The sequence below is a fragment of the Haliotis rufescens genome, unplaced genomic scaffold (assembly GCF_023055435.1).
Source record: "Haliotis rufescens isolate VD_foot unplaced genomic scaffold, xgHalRufe1.0.p SCAF_2, whole genome shotgun sequence".
Lineage (NCBI taxonomy): Eukaryota > Metazoa > Mollusca > Gastropoda > Lepetellida > Haliotidae > Haliotis > Haliotis rufescens.
The window spans coordinates 79,487,143-79,507,114 of record NW_025963890.1 but is presented as its reverse complement, the minus strand read 5'-3'; the positions used below and the strand labels follow the sequence as shown (position 1 = coordinate 79,507,114).

General features: G+C 35.3%; 1 protein-coding gene across 5 annotated transcripts in view; it reads left to right on the top strand.

The window, feature by feature from the left end:
- Positions 1-19,972, top strand: part of LOC124123598 (low-density lipoprotein receptor-related protein 4-like) — a 199,874-nt gene that overhangs the window by 39,584 nt on the left and 140,318 nt on the right. The gene's annotated exons all lie outside the window — the stretch shown is intronic.

Here is a 19,972-nt window from a genome sequence, read left to right as displayed (position 1 = left end):
ATGTGTGTTGAGTAATGTGTGTTCAGTAATGTGTGTTCAGTAATGTGTGTTCAGTAATGTATGTACATGTGTGTTCAGTAATGTGTGTTCAGTAATGTGTGTACATGTGTGTTCAGTAATGTGTGTACATGTGTGTTCAGTAATGTGTGTACATGTGTGTTCAGTAATGTGTGTTCAGTAATGTGTGTTCAGTAATGTATGTACATGTGTGTTCAGTAATGTGTGTTCAGTAATGTGTGTTCAGTAATGTGTGTTCAGTAATGTATGTACATGTGTGTTCAGTAATGTGCGTACATGTGTTTTCAGTAATGTGTGTACATGTGTGTTCAGTAATGTGTGTTCAGTAATGTGTGTTCAGTAATGTGTGTTCAGTAATGTGTGTTCAGTAATGTATGTACATGTGTGTTCAGTAATGTGTGTTCAGTAATGTGTGTACATGTGTGTTCAGTAATGTGTGTACATGTGTGTTCAGTAATGTGTGTACATGTGTGTTCAGTAATGTGTGTACATGTGTGTTCAGTAATGTGTGTTCAGTAATGTATGTACATGTGTTTTCAGTAATGTGTGTACATGTGTGTTCAGTAATGTGTGTTCAGTAATGTATGTACATATGTTTTCAGTAGTGTATGTACATGTGTGTACATGTGTGTTCAGTAATGTATGTTCAGTAATGTGTGTACATGTGTTTTCAGTAATGTGTGTTCAGTAATGTGTGTTCAGTAATGTATGTACATGTGTGTTCAGTAATGTGTGTACATGTGTGTTCAGTAATGTGTGTACATGTGTGTTCAGTAATGTGTGTTCAGTAATGTGTGTACATGTGTTTTCAGTAATGTGTGTTCAGTAATGTGTGTTCAGTAATGTATGTACATGTGTGTTCAGTAATGTTTGTACATGTGTGTTCAGTAATGTGTGTACATGTGTTTTCAGTAATGTGTGTTCAGTAATGTGTGTACATGTGTTTTCAGTAATGTGTGTACATGTGTGTTCAGTAATGTGTGTTCAGTAATGTGTGTTGAGTAATGTGTGTTCAGTAATGTGTGTTCAGTAATGTGTGTTCAGTAATGTATGTACATGTGTGTTCAGTAATGTGTGTTCAGTAATGTGTGTACATGTGTGTTCAGTAATGTGTGTACATGTGTGTTCAGTAATGTGTGTACATGTGTGTTCAGTAATGTGTGTTCAGTAATGTGTGTTCAGTAATGTATGTACATGTGTGTTCAGTAATGTGTGTTCAGTAATGTGTGTTCAGTAATGTGTGTTCAGTAATGTATGTACATGTGTGTTCAGTAATGTGCGTACATGTGTTTTCAGTAATGTGTGTACATGTGTGTTCAGTAATGTGTGTTCAGTAATGTGTGTTCAGTAATGTGTGTTCAGTAATGTGTGTTCAGTAATGTATGTACATGTGTGTTCAGTAATGTGTGTTCAGTAATGTGTGTACATGTGTGTTCAGTAATGTGTGTACATGTGTGTTCAGTAATGTGTGTTCAGTAATGTGTGTACATGTGTTTTCAGTAATGTGTGTTCAGTAATGTGTGTTCAGTAATGTATGTACATGTGTGTTCAGTAATGTTTGTACATGTGTGTTCAGTAATGTGTGTACATGTGTTTTCAGTAATGTGTGTTCAGTAATGTGTGTACATGTGTTTTCAGTAATGTATGTTCAGTAATGTGTGTACATGTGTTTTCAGTAATGTGTGTTCAGTAATGTGTGTTCAGTAATGTATGTACATGTGTGTTCAGTAATGTGTGTACATGTGTGTTCAGTAATGTGTGTACATGTGTGTTCAGTAATGTGTGTTCAGTAATGTGTGTACATGTGTTTTCAGTAATGTGTGTTCAGTAATGTGTGTTCAGTAATGTATGTACATGTGTGTTCAGTAATGTTTGTACATGTGTGTTCAGTAATGTGTGTACATGTGTTTTCAGTAATGTGTGTTCAGTAATGTGTGTACATGTGTTTTCAGTAATGTGTGTACATGTGTTTTCAGTAATGTGTGTACATGTGTTTTCAGTAATGTGTGTTCAGTAATGTGTGTACATGTGTTTTCAGTAATGTGTGTACATGTGTGTTCAGTAATGTGTGTACATGTGTGTTCAGTAATGTGTGTTCAGTAATGTGTGTTCAGTAATGTGTGTTCAGTAATGTATGTACATGTGTGTTCAGTAATGTGTGTACATGTGTTTTCAGTAATGTGTGTACATGTGTTTTCAGTAATGTGTGTTCAGTAATGTATGTACATGTGTGTTCAGTAATGTGTGTACATGTGTGTTCAGTAATGTGTGTACATGTGTGTTCAGTAATGTGTGTTCAGTAATGTGTGTACATGTGTGTTCAGTAATGTGTGTACATGTGTGTTCAGTAATGTGTGTTCAGTAATGTGTGTTGAGTAATGTGTGTTCAGTAATGTGTGTTCAGTAATGTGTGTTCAGTAATGTATGTACATGTGTGTTCAGTAATGTGTGTTCAGTAATGTGTGTACATGTGTGTTCAGTAATGTGTGTACATGTGTGTTCAGTAATGTGTGTACATGTGTGTTCAGTAATGTGTGTTCAGTAATGTGTGTTCAGTAATGTATGTACATGTGTGTTCAGTAATGTGTGTTCAGTAATGTGTGTTCAGTAATGTGTGTTCAGTAATGTATGTACATGTGTGTTCAGTAATGTGCGTACATGTGTTTTCAGTAATGTGTGTACATGTGTGTTCAGTAATGTGTGTTCAGTAATGTGTGTTCAGTAATGTGTGTTCAGTAATGTGTGTTCAGTAATGTATGTACATGTGTGTTCAGTAATGTGTGTTCAGTAATGTGTGTACATGTGTGTTCAGTAATGTGTGTACATGTGTGTTCAGTAATGTGTGTACATGTGTGTTCAGTAATGTGTGTACATGTGTGTTCAGTAATGTGTGTTCAGTAATGTATGTACATGTGTTTTCAGTAATGTGTGTACATGTGTGTTCAGTAATGTGTGTTCAGTAATGTATGTACATATGTTTTCAGTAGTGTATGTACATGTGTGTACATGTGTGTTCAGTAATGTATGTTCAGTAATGTGTGTACATGTGTTTTCAGTAATGTGTGTTCAGTAATGTGTGTTCAGTAATGTATGTACATGTGTGTTCAGTAATGTGTGTACATGTGTGTTCAGTAATGTGTGTACATGTGTGTTCAGTAATGTGTGTTCAGTAATGTGTGTACATGTGTTTTCAGTAATGTGTGTTCAGTAATGTGTGTTCAGTAATGTATGTACATGTGTGTTCAGTAATGTTTGTACATGTGTGTTCAGTAATGTGTGTACATGTGTTTTCAGTAATGTGTGTTCAGTAATGTGTGTACATGTGTTTTCAGTAATGTGTGTACATTAATGTGTGTTCAGTAATGTGTGTTCAGTAATGTGTGTTGAGTAATGTGTGTTCAGTAATGTATGTACATGTGTGTTCAGTAATGTGTGTTCAGTAATGTGTGTACATGTGTGTTCAGTAATGTGTGTACATGTGTGTTCAGTAATGTGTGTACATGTTTGTTCAGTAATGTGTGTTCAGTAATGTATGTACATGTGTTTTCAGTAATGTGTGTACATGTGTGTTCAGTAATGTGTGTTCAGTAATGTATGTACATGTGTTTTCAGTAGTGTATGTACATGTGTGTACATGTGTGTTCAGTAATGTGTGTTCAGTAATGTGTGTACATGTGTTTTCAGTAATGTGTGTTCAGTAATGTGTGTTCAGTAATGTATGTACATGTGTGTTCAATAATGTGTGTACATGTGTGTTCAGTAATGTGTGTACATGTGTGTTCAGTAATGTGTGTTCAGTAATGTGTGTACATGTGTTTTCAGTAATGTGTGTTCAGTAATGTGTGTTCAGTAATGTATGTACATGTGTGTTCAGTAATGTGTGTTCAGTAATGTGTGTACATGTGTGTTCAGTAATGTGTGTTCAGTAATGTGTGTACATGTGTTTTCAGTAATGTGTGTACATGTGTTTTCAGTAATGTGTGTACATGTGTTTTCAGTAATGTGTGTTCAGTAATGTATGTACATGTGTGTTCAGTAATGTGTGTACATGTGTGTTCAGTAATGTGTGTACATGTGTGTTCAGTAATGTGTGTTCAGTAATGTGTGTACATGTGTGTTCAGTAATGTGTGTACATGTGTGTTCAGTAATGTGTGTTCAGTAATGTGTGTTGAGTAATGTGTGTTCAGTAATGTGTGTTCAGTAATGTGTGTTCAGTAATGTATGTACATGTGTGTTCAGTAATGTGTGTTCAGTAATGTGTGTACATGTGTGTTCAGTAATGTGTGTACATGTGTGTTCAGTAATGTGTGTACATGTGTGTTCAGTAATGTGTGTTCAGTAATGTGTGTTCAGTAATGTATGTACATGTGTGTTCAGTAATGTGTGTTCAGTAATGTGTGTTCAGTAATGTGTGTTCAGTAATGTATGTACATGTGTGTTCAGTAATGTGCGTACATGTGTTTTCAGTAATGTGTGTACATGTGTGTTCAGTAATGTGTGTTCAGTAATGTGTGTTCAGTAATGTGTGTTCAGTAATGTGTGTTCAGTAATGTATGTACATGTGTGTTCAGTAATGTGTGTTCAGTAATGTGTGTACATGTGTGTTCAGTAATGTGTGTACATGTGTGTTCAGTAATGTGTGTACATGTGTGTTCAGTAATGTGTGTACATGTGTGTTCAGTAATGTGTGTTCAGTAATGTATGTACATGTGTTTTCAGTAATGTGTGTACATGTGTGTTCAGTAATGTGTGTTCAGTAATGTATGTACATATGTTTTCAGTAGTGTATGTACATGTGTGTACATGTGTGTTCAGTAATGTATGTTCAGTAATGTGTGTACATGTGTTTTCAGTAATGTGTGTTCAGTAATGTGTGTTCAGTAATGTATGTACATGTGTGTTCAGTAATGTGTGTACATGTGTGTTCAGTAATGTGTGTACATGTGTGTTCAGTAATGTGTGTTCAGTAATGTGTGTACATGTGTTTTCAGTAATGTGTGTTCAGTAATGTGTGTTCAGTAATGTATGTACATGTGTGTTCAGTAATGTTTGTACATGTGTGTTCAGTAATGTGTGTACATGTGTTTTCAGTAATGTGTGTTCAGTAATGTGTGTACATGTGTTTTCAGTAATGTGTGTACATGTGTGTTCAGTAATGTGTGTTCAGTAATGTGTGTTGAGTAATGTGTGTTCAGTAATGTGTGTTCAGTAATGTGTGTTCAGTAATGTATGTACATGTGTGTTCAGTAATGTGTGTTCAGTAATGTGTGTACATGTGTGTTCAGTAATGTGTGTACATGTGTGTTCAGTAATGTGTGTACATGTGTGTTCAGTAATGTGTGTTCAGTAATGTGTGTTCAGTAATGTATGTACATGTGTGTTCAGTAATGTGTGTTCAGTAATGTGTGTTCAGTAATGTGTGTTCAGTAATGTATGTACATGTGTGTTCAGTAATGTGCGTACATGTGTTTTCAGTAATGTGTGTACATGTGTGTTCAGTAATGTGTGTTCAGTAATGTGTGTTCAGTAATGTGTGTTCAGTAATGTGTGTTCAGTAATGTATGTACATGTGTGTTCAGTAATGTGTGTTCAGTAATGTGTGTACATGTGTGTTCAGTAATGTGTGTACATGTGTGTTCAGTAATGTGTGTTCAGTAATGTGTGTACATGTGTTTTCAGTAATGTGTGTTCAGTAATGTGTGTTCAGTAATGTATGTACATGTGTGTTCAGTAATGTTTGTACATGTGTGTTCAGTAATGTGTGTACATGTGTTTTCAGTAATGTGTGTTCAGTAATGTGTGTACATGTGTTTTCAGTAATGTATGTTCAGTAATGTGTGTACATGTGTTTTCAGTAATGTGTGTTCAGTAATGTGTGTTCAGTAATGTATGTACATGTGTGTTCAGTAATGTGTGTACATGTGTGTTCAGTAATGTGTGTACATGTGTGTTCAGTAATGTGTGTTCAGTAATGTGTGTACATGTGTTTTCAGTAATGTGTGTTCAGTAATGTGTGTTCAGTAATGTATGTACATGTGTGTTCAGTAATGTTTGTACATGTGTGTTCAGTAATGTGTGTACATGTGTTTTCAGTAATGTGTGTTCAGTAATGTGTGTACATGTGTTTTCAGTAATGTGTGTACATGTGTTTTCAGTAATGTGTGTACATGTGTTTTCAGTAATGTGTGTTCAGTAATGTGTGTACATGTGTTTTCAGTAATGTGTGTACATGTGTGTTCAGTAATGTGTGTACATGTGTGTTCAGTAATGTGTGTTCAGTAATGTGTGTTCAGTAATGTGTGTTCAGTAATGTATGTACATGTGTGTTCAGTAATGTGTGTACATGTGTGTTCAGTAATGTGTGTACATGTGTTTTCAGTAATGTGTGTACATGTGTGTTCAGTAATGTGTGTTCAGTAATGTGTGTTCAGTAATGTGTGTTCAGTAATGTATGTACATGTGTGTTCAGTAATGTGTGTTCAGTAATGTGTGTACATGTGTGTTCAGTAATGTGTGTACATGTGTGTTCAGTAATGTGTGTTCAGTAATGTGTGTTCAGTAATGTGTGTTCAGTAATGTATGTACATGTGTGTTCAGTAATGTGTGTACATGTGTTTTCAGTAATGTGTATACATGTGTGTTCAGTAATGTGTTTTCAGTAATGTGTGTTCAGTAATGTGTGTTCAGTAATGTGTGTTCAGTAATGTATGTACATGTGTGTTCAGTAATGTGTGTTCAGTAATGTGTGTACATGTGTGTTCAGTAATGTGTGTACATGTGTGTTCAGTAATGTGTGTACATGTGTATTCAGTAATGTGTGTTCAGTAATGTGTGTACATGTGTGTTCAGTAATGTGTGTACATGTGTGTTCAGTAATGTGTGTTCAGTAATGTGTGTTCAGTAATGTGTGTTCAGTAATGTATGTACATGTGTGTTCAGTAATGTGTGTACATGTGTTTTCAGTAATGTGTGTACATGTGTTTTCAGTAATGTGTGTTCAGTAATGTGTGTTCAGTAATGTGTGTACATGTGTGTTCAGTAATGTGTTTTCAGTAATGTGTGTACATGTGTCTTCAGTAATGTGTGTTCAGTAATGTATGTACATGTGTTTTCAGTAGTGTATGTACATGTGTGTACATGTGTGTTCAGTAATGTATGTTCAGTAATGTGTGTACATGTGTTTTCAGTAATGTGTGTTCAGTAATGTGTGTTCAGTAATGTATGTACATGTGTGTTCAGTAATGTGTGTACATGTGTGTTCAGTAATGTGTGTACATGTGTGTTCAGTAATGTGTGTTCAGTAATGTGTGTACATGTGTTTTCAGTAATGTGTGTTCAGTAATGTGTGTTCAGTAATGTATGTACATGTGTGTTCAGTAATGTTTGTAAATGTGTGTTCAGTAATGTGTGTACATGTGTTTTCAGTAATGTGTGTTCAGTAATGTGTGTACATGTGTTTTCAGTAATGTGTGTACATGTGTTTTCAGTAATGTGTGTACATGTGTTTTCAGTAATGTGTGTTCAGTAATGTGTGTACATGTGTTTTCAGTAATGTGTGTACATGTGTGTTCAGTAATGTGTGTACATGTGTGTTCAGTAATGTGTTTTCAGTAATGTGTGTACATGTGTGTTCAGTAATGTGTGTACATGTGTGTTCAGTAATGTGTGTACATGTGTGTTCAGTAATGTGTGTTCAGTAATGTGTGTTCAGTAATGTGTGTTCAGTAATGTATGTACATGTGTGTTCAGTAATGTGTGCACATGTGTGTTCAGTAATGTGTGTACATGTGTTTTCAGTAATGTGTGTACATGTGTGTTCAGTAATGTGTGTTGAGTAATGTGTGTTCAGTAATGTGTGTTCAGTAATGTGTGTTCAGTAATGTATGTACATGTGTGTTCAGTAATGTGTGTTCAGTAATGTGTGTACATGTGTGTTCAGTAATGTGTGTACATGTGTGTTCAGTAATGTGTGTTCAGTAATGTGTGTTCAGTAATGTGTGTTCAGTAATGTATGTACATGTGTGTTCAGTAATGTGTGTACATGTGTTTTCAGTAATGTGTGCACATGTGTGTTCAGTAATGTGTGTTCAGTAATGTGTGTTCAGTAATGTGTGTTCAGTAATGTGTGTTCAGTAATGTATGTACATGTGTGTTCAGTAATGTGTGTTCAGTAATGTGTGTACATGTGTGTTCAGTAATGTGTGTACATGTGTGTTCAGTAATGTGTGTACATGTGTGTTCAGTAATGTGTGTTCAGTAATGTGTGTTCAGTAATGTGTGTTCAGTAATGTATGTACATGTGTGTTCAGTAATGTGTGTACATGTGTTTTCAGTAATGTGTGTACATGTGTTTTCAGTAATGTGTGTTCAGTAATGTGTGTTCAGTAATGTGTGTACATGTGTGTTCAGTAATGTGTGTTCAGTAATGTGTGTACATGTGTGTTCAGTAATGTGTGTTCAGTAATGTATGTACTTGTGTTTTCAGTAATGTGTGTACATGTGTGTTCAGTAATTTGTGTTCAGTAATGTATGTACATGTGTTTTCAGTAGTGTATGTACATGTGTGAACATGTGTGTTCAGTAATGTGTGTTCAGTAATGTGTGTACATGTGTTTTCAGTAATGTGTGTTCAGTAATGTGTGTTCAGTAATGTATGTACATGTGTGTTCAGTAATGTGTGTACATGTGTGTTCAGTAATGTGTGTACATGTGTGTTCAGTAATGTGTGTACATGTGTGTTCAGTAATGTGTGTACATGTGTTTCCAGTAATGTGTGTTCAGTAATGTGTGTACATGTGTTTTCAGTAATGTGTGTACATGTGTGTTCAGTAATGTGTGTACATGTGTGTTCAGTAATGTGTGAACATGTGTGTTCAGTAATGTGTGTTCATTAATGTGTGTTCAGTAATGTGTGTTCAGTAATGTATGTACATGTGTGTTCAGTAATGTGTGTACATGTGTGTTCAGTAATGTGTGTACATGTGTGTTCAGTAATGTGTGTACATGTGTGTTCAGTAATGTGTGTTGAGTAATGTGTGTTGAGTAATGTGTGTTGAGTAATGTGTGTTCAGTAATGTGTGTTCAGTAATGTATGTACATGTGTGTTCAGTAATGTGTGTTCAGTAATGTGTGTACATGTGTGTTCAGTAATGTATGTACATGTGTGTTCAGTAATGTGTGTACATAGGTGATCAGTAATGTGTGTACATGTGTGTTCAGTAATGTGTGTTCAGTAATGTATGTACATGTGTTTTCAGTAATGTGTGTACATGTGTGTTCAGTAATGTGTGTTCAGTAATGTGTGTACATGTGTTTTCAGTAATGTGTGTACATGTCTTTTCAGTAATGTGTGTACATGTGTGTTCAGTAATGTGTGTACATGTGTGTTCAGTAATGTGTGTTCAGTAATGTGTGTACATGTGTGTTCAGTAATGTGTGTACATGTGTGTTCAGTAATGTGTGTTCAGTAATGTGTGTTCAGTAATGTGTGTTCAGTAATGTATGTACATGTGTGTTCAGTAATGTGTGTACATGTGTTTTCAGTAATGTGTGTACATGTGTGTTCAGTAATGTGTGTTCAGTAATGTGTGTTCAGTAATGTGTGTTCAGTAATGTGTGTTCAGTAATGTGTGTTCAGTAATGTATGTACATGTGTGTTCAGTAATGTGTGTTCAGTAATGTGTGTACATGTGTGTTCAGTAATGTGTGTACATGTGTGTTCAGTAATGTGTGTACATGTGTGTTCAGTAATGTGTGTACATGTGTGTTCAGTAATGTGTGTTCAGTAATGTATGTACATGTGTTTTCAGTAATGTGTGTACATGTGTGTTCAGTAATGTGTGTTCAGTAATGTATGTACATGTGTTTTCAGTAGTGTATGTACATGTGTGTACATGTGTGTTCAGTAATGTGTGTTCAGTAATGTGTGTACATGTGTTTTCAGTAATGTGTGTTCAGTAATGTGTGTTCAGTAATGTATGTACATGTGTGTTCAATAATGTGTGTACATGTGTGTTCAGTAATGTGTGTACATGTGTGTTCAGTAATGTGTGTTCAGTAATGTGTGTACATGTGTTTTCAGTAATGTGTGTTCAGTAATGTGTGTTCAGTAATGTATGTACATGTGTGTTCAGTAATGTGTGTTCAGTAATGTGTGTACATGTGTGTTCAGTAATGTGTGTTCAGTAATGTGTGTACATGTGTTTTCAGTAATGTGTGTACATGTGTTTTCAGTAATGTGTGTACATGTGTTTTCAGTAATGTGTGTTCAGTAATGTGTGTTCAGTAATGTATGTACATGTGTGTTCAGTAATGTGTGTTCAGTAATGTGTGTACATGTGTGTTCAGTAATGTGTGTTCAGTAATGTGTGTACATGTGTGTTCAGTAATGTGTGTACATGTGTGTTCAGTAATGTGTGTACATGTGTGTTCAGTAATGTGTGTTCAGTAATGTGTGTTCAGTAATGTGTGTTCAGTAATGTATGTACATGTGTGTTCAGTAATGTGTGTACATGTGTGTTCAGTAATGTGTGTACATGTGTTTTCAGTAATGTGTGTACATGTGTGTTCAGTAATGTGTGTTCAGTAATGTGTGTTGAGTAATGTGTGTTCAGTAATGTGTGTTCAGTAATGTGTGTTCAGTAATGTATGTACATGTGTGTTCAGTAATGTGTGTTCAGTAATGTGTGTACATGTGTGTTCAGTAATGTATGTACATGTGTGTTCAGTAATGTGTGTACATGTGTGTTCAGTAATGTGTGTTCAGTAATGTGTGTTTAGTAATGTATGTACATGTGTGTTCAGTAATGTGTGTTCAGTAATGTGTGTTCAGTAATGTGTGTTCAGTAATGTATGTACATGTGTGTTCAGTAATGTGTGTACATGTGTTTTCAGTAATGTGTGTACATGTGTGTTCAGTAATGTGTGTTCAGTAATGTGTGTTCAGTAATGTGTGTTCAGTAATGTATGTACATGTGTGTTCAGTAATGTGTGTTCAGTAATGTGTGTACATGTGTGTTCAGTAATGTGTGTACATGTGTGTTCAGTAATGTGTGTACATGTGTGTTCAGTAATGTGTGTACATGTGTGTTCAGTAATGTGTGTTCAGTAATGTATGTACATGTGTTTTCAGTAATGTGTGTACATGTGTGTTCAGTAATGTGTGTTCAGTAATGTATGTACATGTGTTTTCAGTAGTGTATGTACATGTGTGTACATGTGTGTTCAGTAATGTATGTTCAGTAATGTGTGTACATGTGTTTTCAGTAATGTGTGTTCAGTAATGTGTGTTCAGTAATGTATGTACATGTGTGTTCAGTAATGTGTGTACATGTGTGTTCAGTAATGTGTGTACATGTGTGTTCAGTAATGTGTGTTCAGTAATGTGTGTACATGTGTTTTCAGTAATGTGTGTTCAGTAATGTGTGTTCAGTAATGTATGTACATGTGTGTTCAGTAATGTTTGTACATGTGTGTTCAGTAATGTGTGTACATGTGTGTTCAGTAATGTGTGTACATGTGTTTCCAGTAATGTGTGTTCAGTAATGTGTGTACATGTGTTTTCAGTAATGTGTGTACATGTGTGTTCAGTAATGTGTGTACATGTGTGTTCAGTAATGTGTGAACATGTGTGTTCAGTAATGTGTGTTCATTAATGTGTGTTCAGTAATGTGTGTTCAGTAATGTATGTACATGTGTGTTCAGTAATGTGTGTACATGTGTGTTCAGTAATGTGTGTACATGTGTGTTCAGTAATGTGTGTACATGTGTGTTCAGTAATGTGTGTTGAGTAATGTGTGTTGAGTAATGTGTGTTCAGTAATGTGTGTTCAGTAATGTGTGTTCAGTAATGTATGTACATGTGTGTTCAGTAATGTGTGTTCAGTAATGTGTGTACATGTGTGTTCAGTAATGTATGTACATGTGTGTTCAGTAATGTGTGTACATAGGTGATCAGTAATGTGTGTACATGTGTGTTCAGTAATGTGTGTTCAGTAATGTATGTACATGTGTTTTCAGTAATGTGTGTACATGTGTGTTCAGTAATGTGTGTTCAGTAATGTGTGTACATGTGTTTTCAGTAATGTGTGTACATGTCTTTTCAGTAATGTGTGTACATGTGTGTTCAGTAATGTGTGTACATGTGTGTTCAGTAATGTGTGTTCAGTAATGTGTGTACATGTGTGTTCAGTAATGTGTGTACATGTGTGTTCAGTAATGTGTGTTCAGTAATGTGTGTTCAGTAATGTGTGTTCAGTAATGTATGTACATGTGTGTTCAGTAATGTGTGTACATGTGTTTTCAGTAATGTGTGTACATGTGTGTTCAGTAATGTGTGTTCAGTAATGTGTGTTCAGTAATGTGTGTTCAGTAATGTGTGTTCAGTAATGTGTGTTCAGTAATGTATGTACATGTGTGTTCAGTAATGTGTGTTCAGTAATGTGTGTACATGTGTGTTCAGTAATGTGTGTACATGTGTGTTCAGTAATGTGTGTACATGTGTGTTCAGTAATGTGTGTACATGTGTGTTCAGTAATGTGTGTTCAGTAATGTATGTACATGTGTTTTCAGTAATGTGTGTACATGTGTGTTCAGTAATGTGTGTTCAGTAATGTATGTACATGTGTTTTCAGTAGTGTATGTACATGTGTGTACATGTGTGTTCAGTAATGTGTGTTCAGTAATGTGTGTACATGTGTTTTCAGTAATGTGTGTTCAGTAATGTGTGTTCAGTAATGTATGTACATGTGTGTTCAATAATGTGTGTACATGTGTGTTCAGTAATGTGTGTACATGTGTGTTCAGTAATGTGTGTTCAGTAATGTGTGTACATGTGTTTTCAGTAATGTGTGTTCAGTAATGTGTGTTCAGTAATGTATGTACATGTGTGTTCAGTAATGTGTGTTCAGTAATGTGTGTACATGTGTGTTCAGTAATGTGTGTTCAGTAATGTGTGTACATGTGTGTTCAGTAATGTGTTTTCAGTAATGTGTGTACATGTGTTTTCAGTAATGTGTGTTCAGTAATGTGTGTTCAGTAATGTATGTACATGTGTGTTCAGTAATGTGTGTTCAGTAATGTGTGTACATGTGTGTTCAGTAATGTGTGTTCAGTAATGTGTGTACATGTGTGTTCAGTAATGTGTGTACATGTGTGTTCAGTAATGTGTGTACATGTGTGTTCAGTAATGTGTGTTCAGTAATGTGTGTTCAGTAATGTGTGTTCAGTAATGTATGTACATGTGTGTTCAGTAATGTGTGTACATGTGTGTTCAGTAATGTGTGTACATGTGTTTTCAGTAATGTGTGTACATGTGTGTTCAGTAATGTGTGTTCAGTAATGTGTGTTGAGTAATGTGTGTTCAGTAATGTGTGTTCAGTAATGTGTGTTCAGTAATGTATGTACATGTGTGTTCAGTAATGTGTGTTCAGTAATGTGTGTACATGTGTGTTCAGTAATGTGTGTACATGTGTGTTCAGTAATGTGTGTACATGTGTGTTCAGTAATGTGTGTTCAGTAATGTGTGTTTAGTAATGTATGTACATGTGTGTTCAGTAATGTGTGTTCAGTAATGTGTGTTCAGTAATGTGTGTTCAGTAATGTATGTACATGTGTGTTCAGTAATGTGTGTACATGTGTTTTCAGTAATGTGTGTACATGTGTGTTCAGTAATGTGTGTTCAGTAATGTGTGTTCAGTAATGTGTGTTCAGTAATGTATGTACATGTGTGTTCAGTAATGTGTGTTCAGTAATGTGTGTACATGTGTGTTCAGTAATGTGTGTACATGTGTGTTCAGTAATGTGTGTACATGTGTGTTCAGTAATGTGTGTACATGTGTGTTCAGTAATGTGTGTTCAGTAATGTATGTACATGTGTTTTCAGTAATGTGTGTACATGTGTGTTCAGTAATGTGTGTTCAGTAATGTATGTACATGTGTTTTCAGTAGTGTATGTACATGTGTGTACATGTGTGTTCAGTAATGTATGTTCAGTAATGTGTGTACATGTGTTTTCAGTAATGTGTGTTCAGTAATGTGTGTTCAGTAATGTATGTACATGTGTGTTCAGTAATGTGTGTACATGTGTGTTCAGTAATGTGTGTACATGTGTGTTCAGTAATGTGTGTTCAGTAATGTGTGTACATGTGTTTTCAGTAATGTGTGTTCAGTAATGTGTGTTCAGTAATGTATGTACATGTGTGTTCAGTAATGTTTGTACATGTGTGTTCAGTAATGTGTGTACATGTGTTTTCAGTAATGTGTGTTCAGTAATGTGTGTACATGTGTTTTCAGTAATGTGTGTACATGTGTTTTCAGTAATGTGTGTACATGTGTTTTCAGTAATGTGTGTTCAGTAATGTGTGTACATGCGTTTTCAGTAATGTGTGTACATGTGTGTTCAGTAATGTGTGTACATGTGTGTTCAGTAATGTGTTTTCAGTAATGTGTGTACATGTGTGTTCAGTAATGTGTTTTCAGTAATGTGTGTACATGTGTGTTCAGTAATGTGTGTTCAGTAATGTGTGTTCAGTAATGTGTGTTCAGTAATGTGTGTTCAGTAATGTATGTACATGTGTGTTCAGTAATGTGTGTTCAGTAATGTGTGTACATGTGTGTTCAGTAATGTGTGTACATGTGTGTTCAGTAATGTGTGTACATGTGTATTCAGTAATGTGTGTTCAGTAATGTGTGTACATGTGTGTTCAGTAATGTGTGTACATGTGTGTTCAGTAATGTGTGTTCAGTAATGTGTGTTCAGTAATGTGTGTTCAGTAATGTATGTACATGTGTGTTCAGTAATGTGTGTACATGTGTTTTCAGTAATGTGTGTACATGTGTTTTCAGTAATGTGTGTTCAGTAATGTGTGTTCAGTAATGTGTGTACATGTGTGTTCAGTAATGTGTGTTCAGTAATGTGTGTACATGTGTGTTCAGTAATGTGTGTTCAGTAATGTATGTACTTGTGTTTTCAGTAATGTGTGTACATGTGTGTTCAGTAATTTGTGTTCAGTAATGTATGTACATGTGTTTTCAGTAGTGTATGTACATGTGTGAACATGTGTGTTCAGTAATGTGTGTTCAGTAATGTGTGTACATGTGTTTTCAGTAATGTGTGTTCAGTAATGTGTGTTCAGTAATGTATGTACATGTGTGTTCAGTAATGTGTGTACATGTGTGTTCAGTAATGTGTGTACATGTGTGTTCAGTAATGTGTGTACATGTGTGTTCAGTAATGTGTGAACATGTGTGTTCAGTAATGTGTGTTCATTAATGTGTGTTCAGTAATGTGTGTTTAGTAATGTATGTACATGTGTGTTCAGTAATGTGTGTACATGTGTGTTCAGTAATGTGTGTACATGTGTGTTCAGTAATGTGTGTACATGTGTGTTCAGTAATGTGTGTTGAGTAATGTGTGTTCAGTAATGTGTGTTCAGTAATGTGTGTTCAGTAATGTGTGTTCAGTAATGTGTGTTCAGTAATGTATGTACATGTGTGTTCAGTAATGTGTGTTCAGTAATGTGTGTACATGTGTGTTCAGTAATGTATGTACATGTGTGTTCAGTAATGTGTGTACATAGGTGATCAGTAATGTGTGTACATGTGTGTTCAGTAATGTGTGTTCAGTAATGTATGTACATGTATTTTCAGTAATGTGTGTACATGTGTGTTCAGTAATGTGTGTTCAGTAATGTGTGTACATGTGTTTTCAGTAATGTGTGTACATGTGTGTTCAGTAATGTGTGTACATGTGTTTTCAGTAATGTGTGTACATGTATTTTCAGTAATGTGTGTTCAGTAATGTGTGTTCAGTAATGTATGTACATGTGTGTTCAGTAATGTGTGTACATGTGTTTTCAGTAATGTGTGTACATGTGTTTTCAGTAATGTGTGTTCAGTAATGTGTGTACATGTGTTTTCAGTAATGTGTGTACATGTGTTTTCAGTAATGTGTGTACATGTGTGTTCAGTAATGTGTGTACATGTGTTTTCAGTAATGTGTGTACATGTGTGTTCAGTAATGTGTGTTCATGTGTGTTCAGTAATGTGTGTGCATGTGTGTTCAGTAATGTGTGTTCATGTGTGTTCAGGAATGTGTGTTCAGTAATGTGCGTTCATGTGTGTTCAGTATTGTGTGTTCATGTGTGTACAGTAATGTGTGTTCAGGAATGTGTTTTCAGTAATGTGTGTTCATGTGTGTTCAGTAATGTGTGTTCATGTGTGTTCAGTAATGTGTGTTCATGTGTGTTCAGTAATGTGTCTTCATGTGTGTTCAGGAATGTGTGTTCAGTAATGTGTGTTCAGTAATGTGTGTACATGTGTTTTCAGTAATGTGTGTACATGTGTTTTCAGTAATGTGTGTACATGTGTGTTCAGTAATGTGTGTACATGTGTGTTCAGTAATGTGTGTTCAGTAATGTGTGTACATGTGTGTTCAGTAATGTGTGTACATGTGTGTTCAGTAATGTGTGTTCAGTAATGTGTGTTCAGTAATGTGTGTTCAGTAATGTATGTACATGTGTGTTCAGTAATGTGTGTACATGTGTTTTCAGTAATGTGTGTACATTAATGTGTGTTCAGTAATGTGTGTTCAGTAATGTGTGTTCAGTAATGTGTGTTCAGTAATGTGTGTTCAGTAATGTATGTACATGTGTGTTCAGTAATGTGTGTTCAGTAATGTGTGTACATGTGTGTTCAGTAATGTGTGTACATGTGTGTTCAGTAATGTGTGTACATGTTTGTTCAGTAATGTGTGTTCAGTAATGTATGTACATGTGTTTTCAGTAATGTGTGTACATGTGTGTTCAGTAATGTGTGTTCAGTAATGTATGTACATGTGTTTTCAGTAGTGTATGTACATGTGTGTACATGTGTGTTCAGTAATGTGTGTTCAGTAATGTGTGTACATGTGTTTTCAGTAATGTGTGTTCAGTAATGTGTGTTCAGTAATGTATGTACATGTGTGTTCAATAATGTGTGTACATGTGTGTTCAGTAATGTGTGTACATGTGTGTTCAGTAATGTGTGTACATGTGTGTTCAGTAATGTGTGTTCAGTAATGTGTGTTCAGTAATGTGTGTTCAGTAATGTATGTACATGTGTGTTCAGTAATGTGTGTACATGTGTGTTCAGTAATGTGTGTACATGTGTTTTCAGTAATGTGTGTACATGTGTGTTCAGTAATGTGTGTTCAGTAATGTGTGTTGAGTAATGTGTGTTCAGTAATGTGTGTTCATGTGTGTTCAGTAATGTGTGTTCATGTGTGTTCAGTAATGTGTGTTCATGTGTGTTCAGTAATGTGTGTTCATGTGTGTTCAGGAATGTGTGTTCAGTAATGTGTGTTCAGTAATGTGTGTACATGTGTTTTCAGTAATGTGTGTACATGTGTTTTCAGTAATGTGTGTACATGTGTGTTCAGTAATGTGTGTACATGTGTGTTCAGTAATGTGTGTTCAGTAATGTGTGTACATGTGTGTTCAGTAATGTGTGTACATGTGTGTTCAGTAATGTGTGTTCAGTAATGTGTGTTCAGTAATGTATGTACATGTGTGTTCAGTAATGTGTGTACATGTGTGTTAAGTAATGTGTGTACATGTGTGTTCAGTAATTTGTGTTCAGTAATGTGTGTACATGTGTTTTCAGTAATGTGTGTTCAGTAATGTGTGTTCAGTAATGTATGTACATGTGTGTTCAGTAATGTTTGTACATGTGTGTTCAGTAATGTGTGTACATGTGTTTTCAGTAATGTGTGTTCAGTAATGTGTGTACATGTGTTTTCAGTAATGTGTGTACATGTGTTTTCAGTAATGTGTGTACATGTGTTTTCAGTAATGTGTGTTCAGTAATGTGTGTACATGTGTTTTCAGTAATGTGTGTACATGTGTGTTCAGTAATGTGTGTACATGTGTGTTCAGTAATGTGTTTTCAGTAATGTGTGTACATGTGTGTTCAGTAATGTGTGTACATGTGTGTTCAGTAATGTGTGTACATGTGTGTTCAGTAATGTGTGTTCAGTAATGTGTGTTCAGTAATGTGTGTTCAGTAATGTATGTACATGTGTGTTCAGTAATGTGTGTACATGTGTGTTCAGTAATGTGTGTACATGTGTTTTCAGTAATGTGTGTACATGTGTGTTCAGTAATGTGTGTTCAGTAATGTGTGTTCAGTAATGTGTGTTCAGTAATGTGTGTTCAGTAATGTATGTACATGTGTGTTCAGTAATGTGTGTTCAGTAATGTGTGTACATGTGTGTTCAGTAATGTGTGTACATGTGTGTTCAGTAATGTGTGTTCAGTAATGTGTGTTCAGTAATGTGTGTTCAGTAATGTATGTACATGTGTGTTCAGTAATGTGTGTACATGTGTTTTCAGTAATGTGTGTACATGTGTGTTCAGTAATGTGTGTTCAGTAATGTGTGTTCAGTAATGTGTGTTCAGTAATGTGTGTTCAGTAATGTATGTACATGTGTGTTCAGTAATGTGTGTTCAGTAATGTGTGTACATGTGTGTTCAGTAATGTGTGTACATGTGTGTTCAGTAATGTGTGTACATGTGCATTCAGTAATGTGTGTACATGTGTGTTCAGTAATGTGTGTACATGTGTGTTCAGTAATGTGTGTTCAGTAATGTATGTACATGTGTTTTCAGTAGTGTATGTACATGTGTGTACATGTGTGTTCAGTAATGTGTGTTCAGTAATGTGTGTACATGTGTTTTCAGTAATGTGTGTTCAGTAATGTGTGTTCAGTAATGTATGTACATGTGTTTTCAGTAGTGTATGTATATGTGTGTACATGTGTGTTCAGTAATGTGTGTTCAGTAATGTGTGTACATGTGTTTTCAGTAATGTGTGTTCAGTAATGTGTGTTCAGTAATGTGTGTACATGTGTGTTCAGTAATGTGTGTACATGTGTGTTCAGTAATGTGTGTACATGTGTTTTCAGTAATGTGTGTTCAGTAATGTGTGTACATGTGTGTTCAGTAATGTGTGTACATGTGTTTTCAGTAATGTGTGTACATGTGTTTTCAGTAATGTGTGTTCAGTAATGTGTGTACATGTGTTTTCAGTAATGTGTGTACATGTGTGTTCAGTAATGTGTGTACATGTGTGTTCAGTAATGTGTGTTCAGTAATGTGTGTACATGTGTGTTCAGTAATGTGTGTACATGTGTGTTCAGTAATGTGTGAACATGTGTGTTCAGTAATGTGTGTTCAGTAATGTGTGTTCAGTAATGTGTGTTCAGTAATGTGTGTTCAGTAATGTGTGTTCAGTAATGTATGTACATGTGTGTTCAGTAATGTGTGTACATGTGTGTTCAGTAATGTGTGTACATGTGTTTTCAGTAATGTGTGTACATGTGTGTTCAGTAATGTGTGTTGAGTAATGTGTGTTCAGTAATGTGTGTTCAGTAATGTGTGTTCAGTAATGTGTGTTCAGTAATGTATGTACATGTGTGTTCAGTAATGTGTGTTCAGTAATGTGTGTACATGTGTGTTCAGTAATGTGTGTTCATGTGTGTTCAGTAATGTGTGTACATGTGTGATCAGTAATGTGTGTACATGTGTGTTCAGTAATGTGTGTTCAGTAATATATGTACATGTGTTTTCAGTAATGTGTGTACATGTGTGTTCAGTAATGTGTGTTCAGTAATGTATGTACATGTGTTTTCAGTAGTGTATGTACATGTGTGTACATGTGTGTTCAGTAATGTGTGTTCAGTAATGTGTGTACATGTGTGTTCAGTAATGTGTGTACATGTGTTTTCAGTAATGTGTGTACATGTGTTTTCAGTAATGTGTGTTCAGTAATGTGTGTACATGTGTTTTCAGTAATGTGTGTACATGTGTGTTCAGTAATGTGTGTACATGTGTGTTCAGTAATGTGTGTACATGTGTGTTCAGTAATGTGTGTACATGTGTGTTCAGTAATGTGTGTTCATGTGTGTTCAGTAATGTGT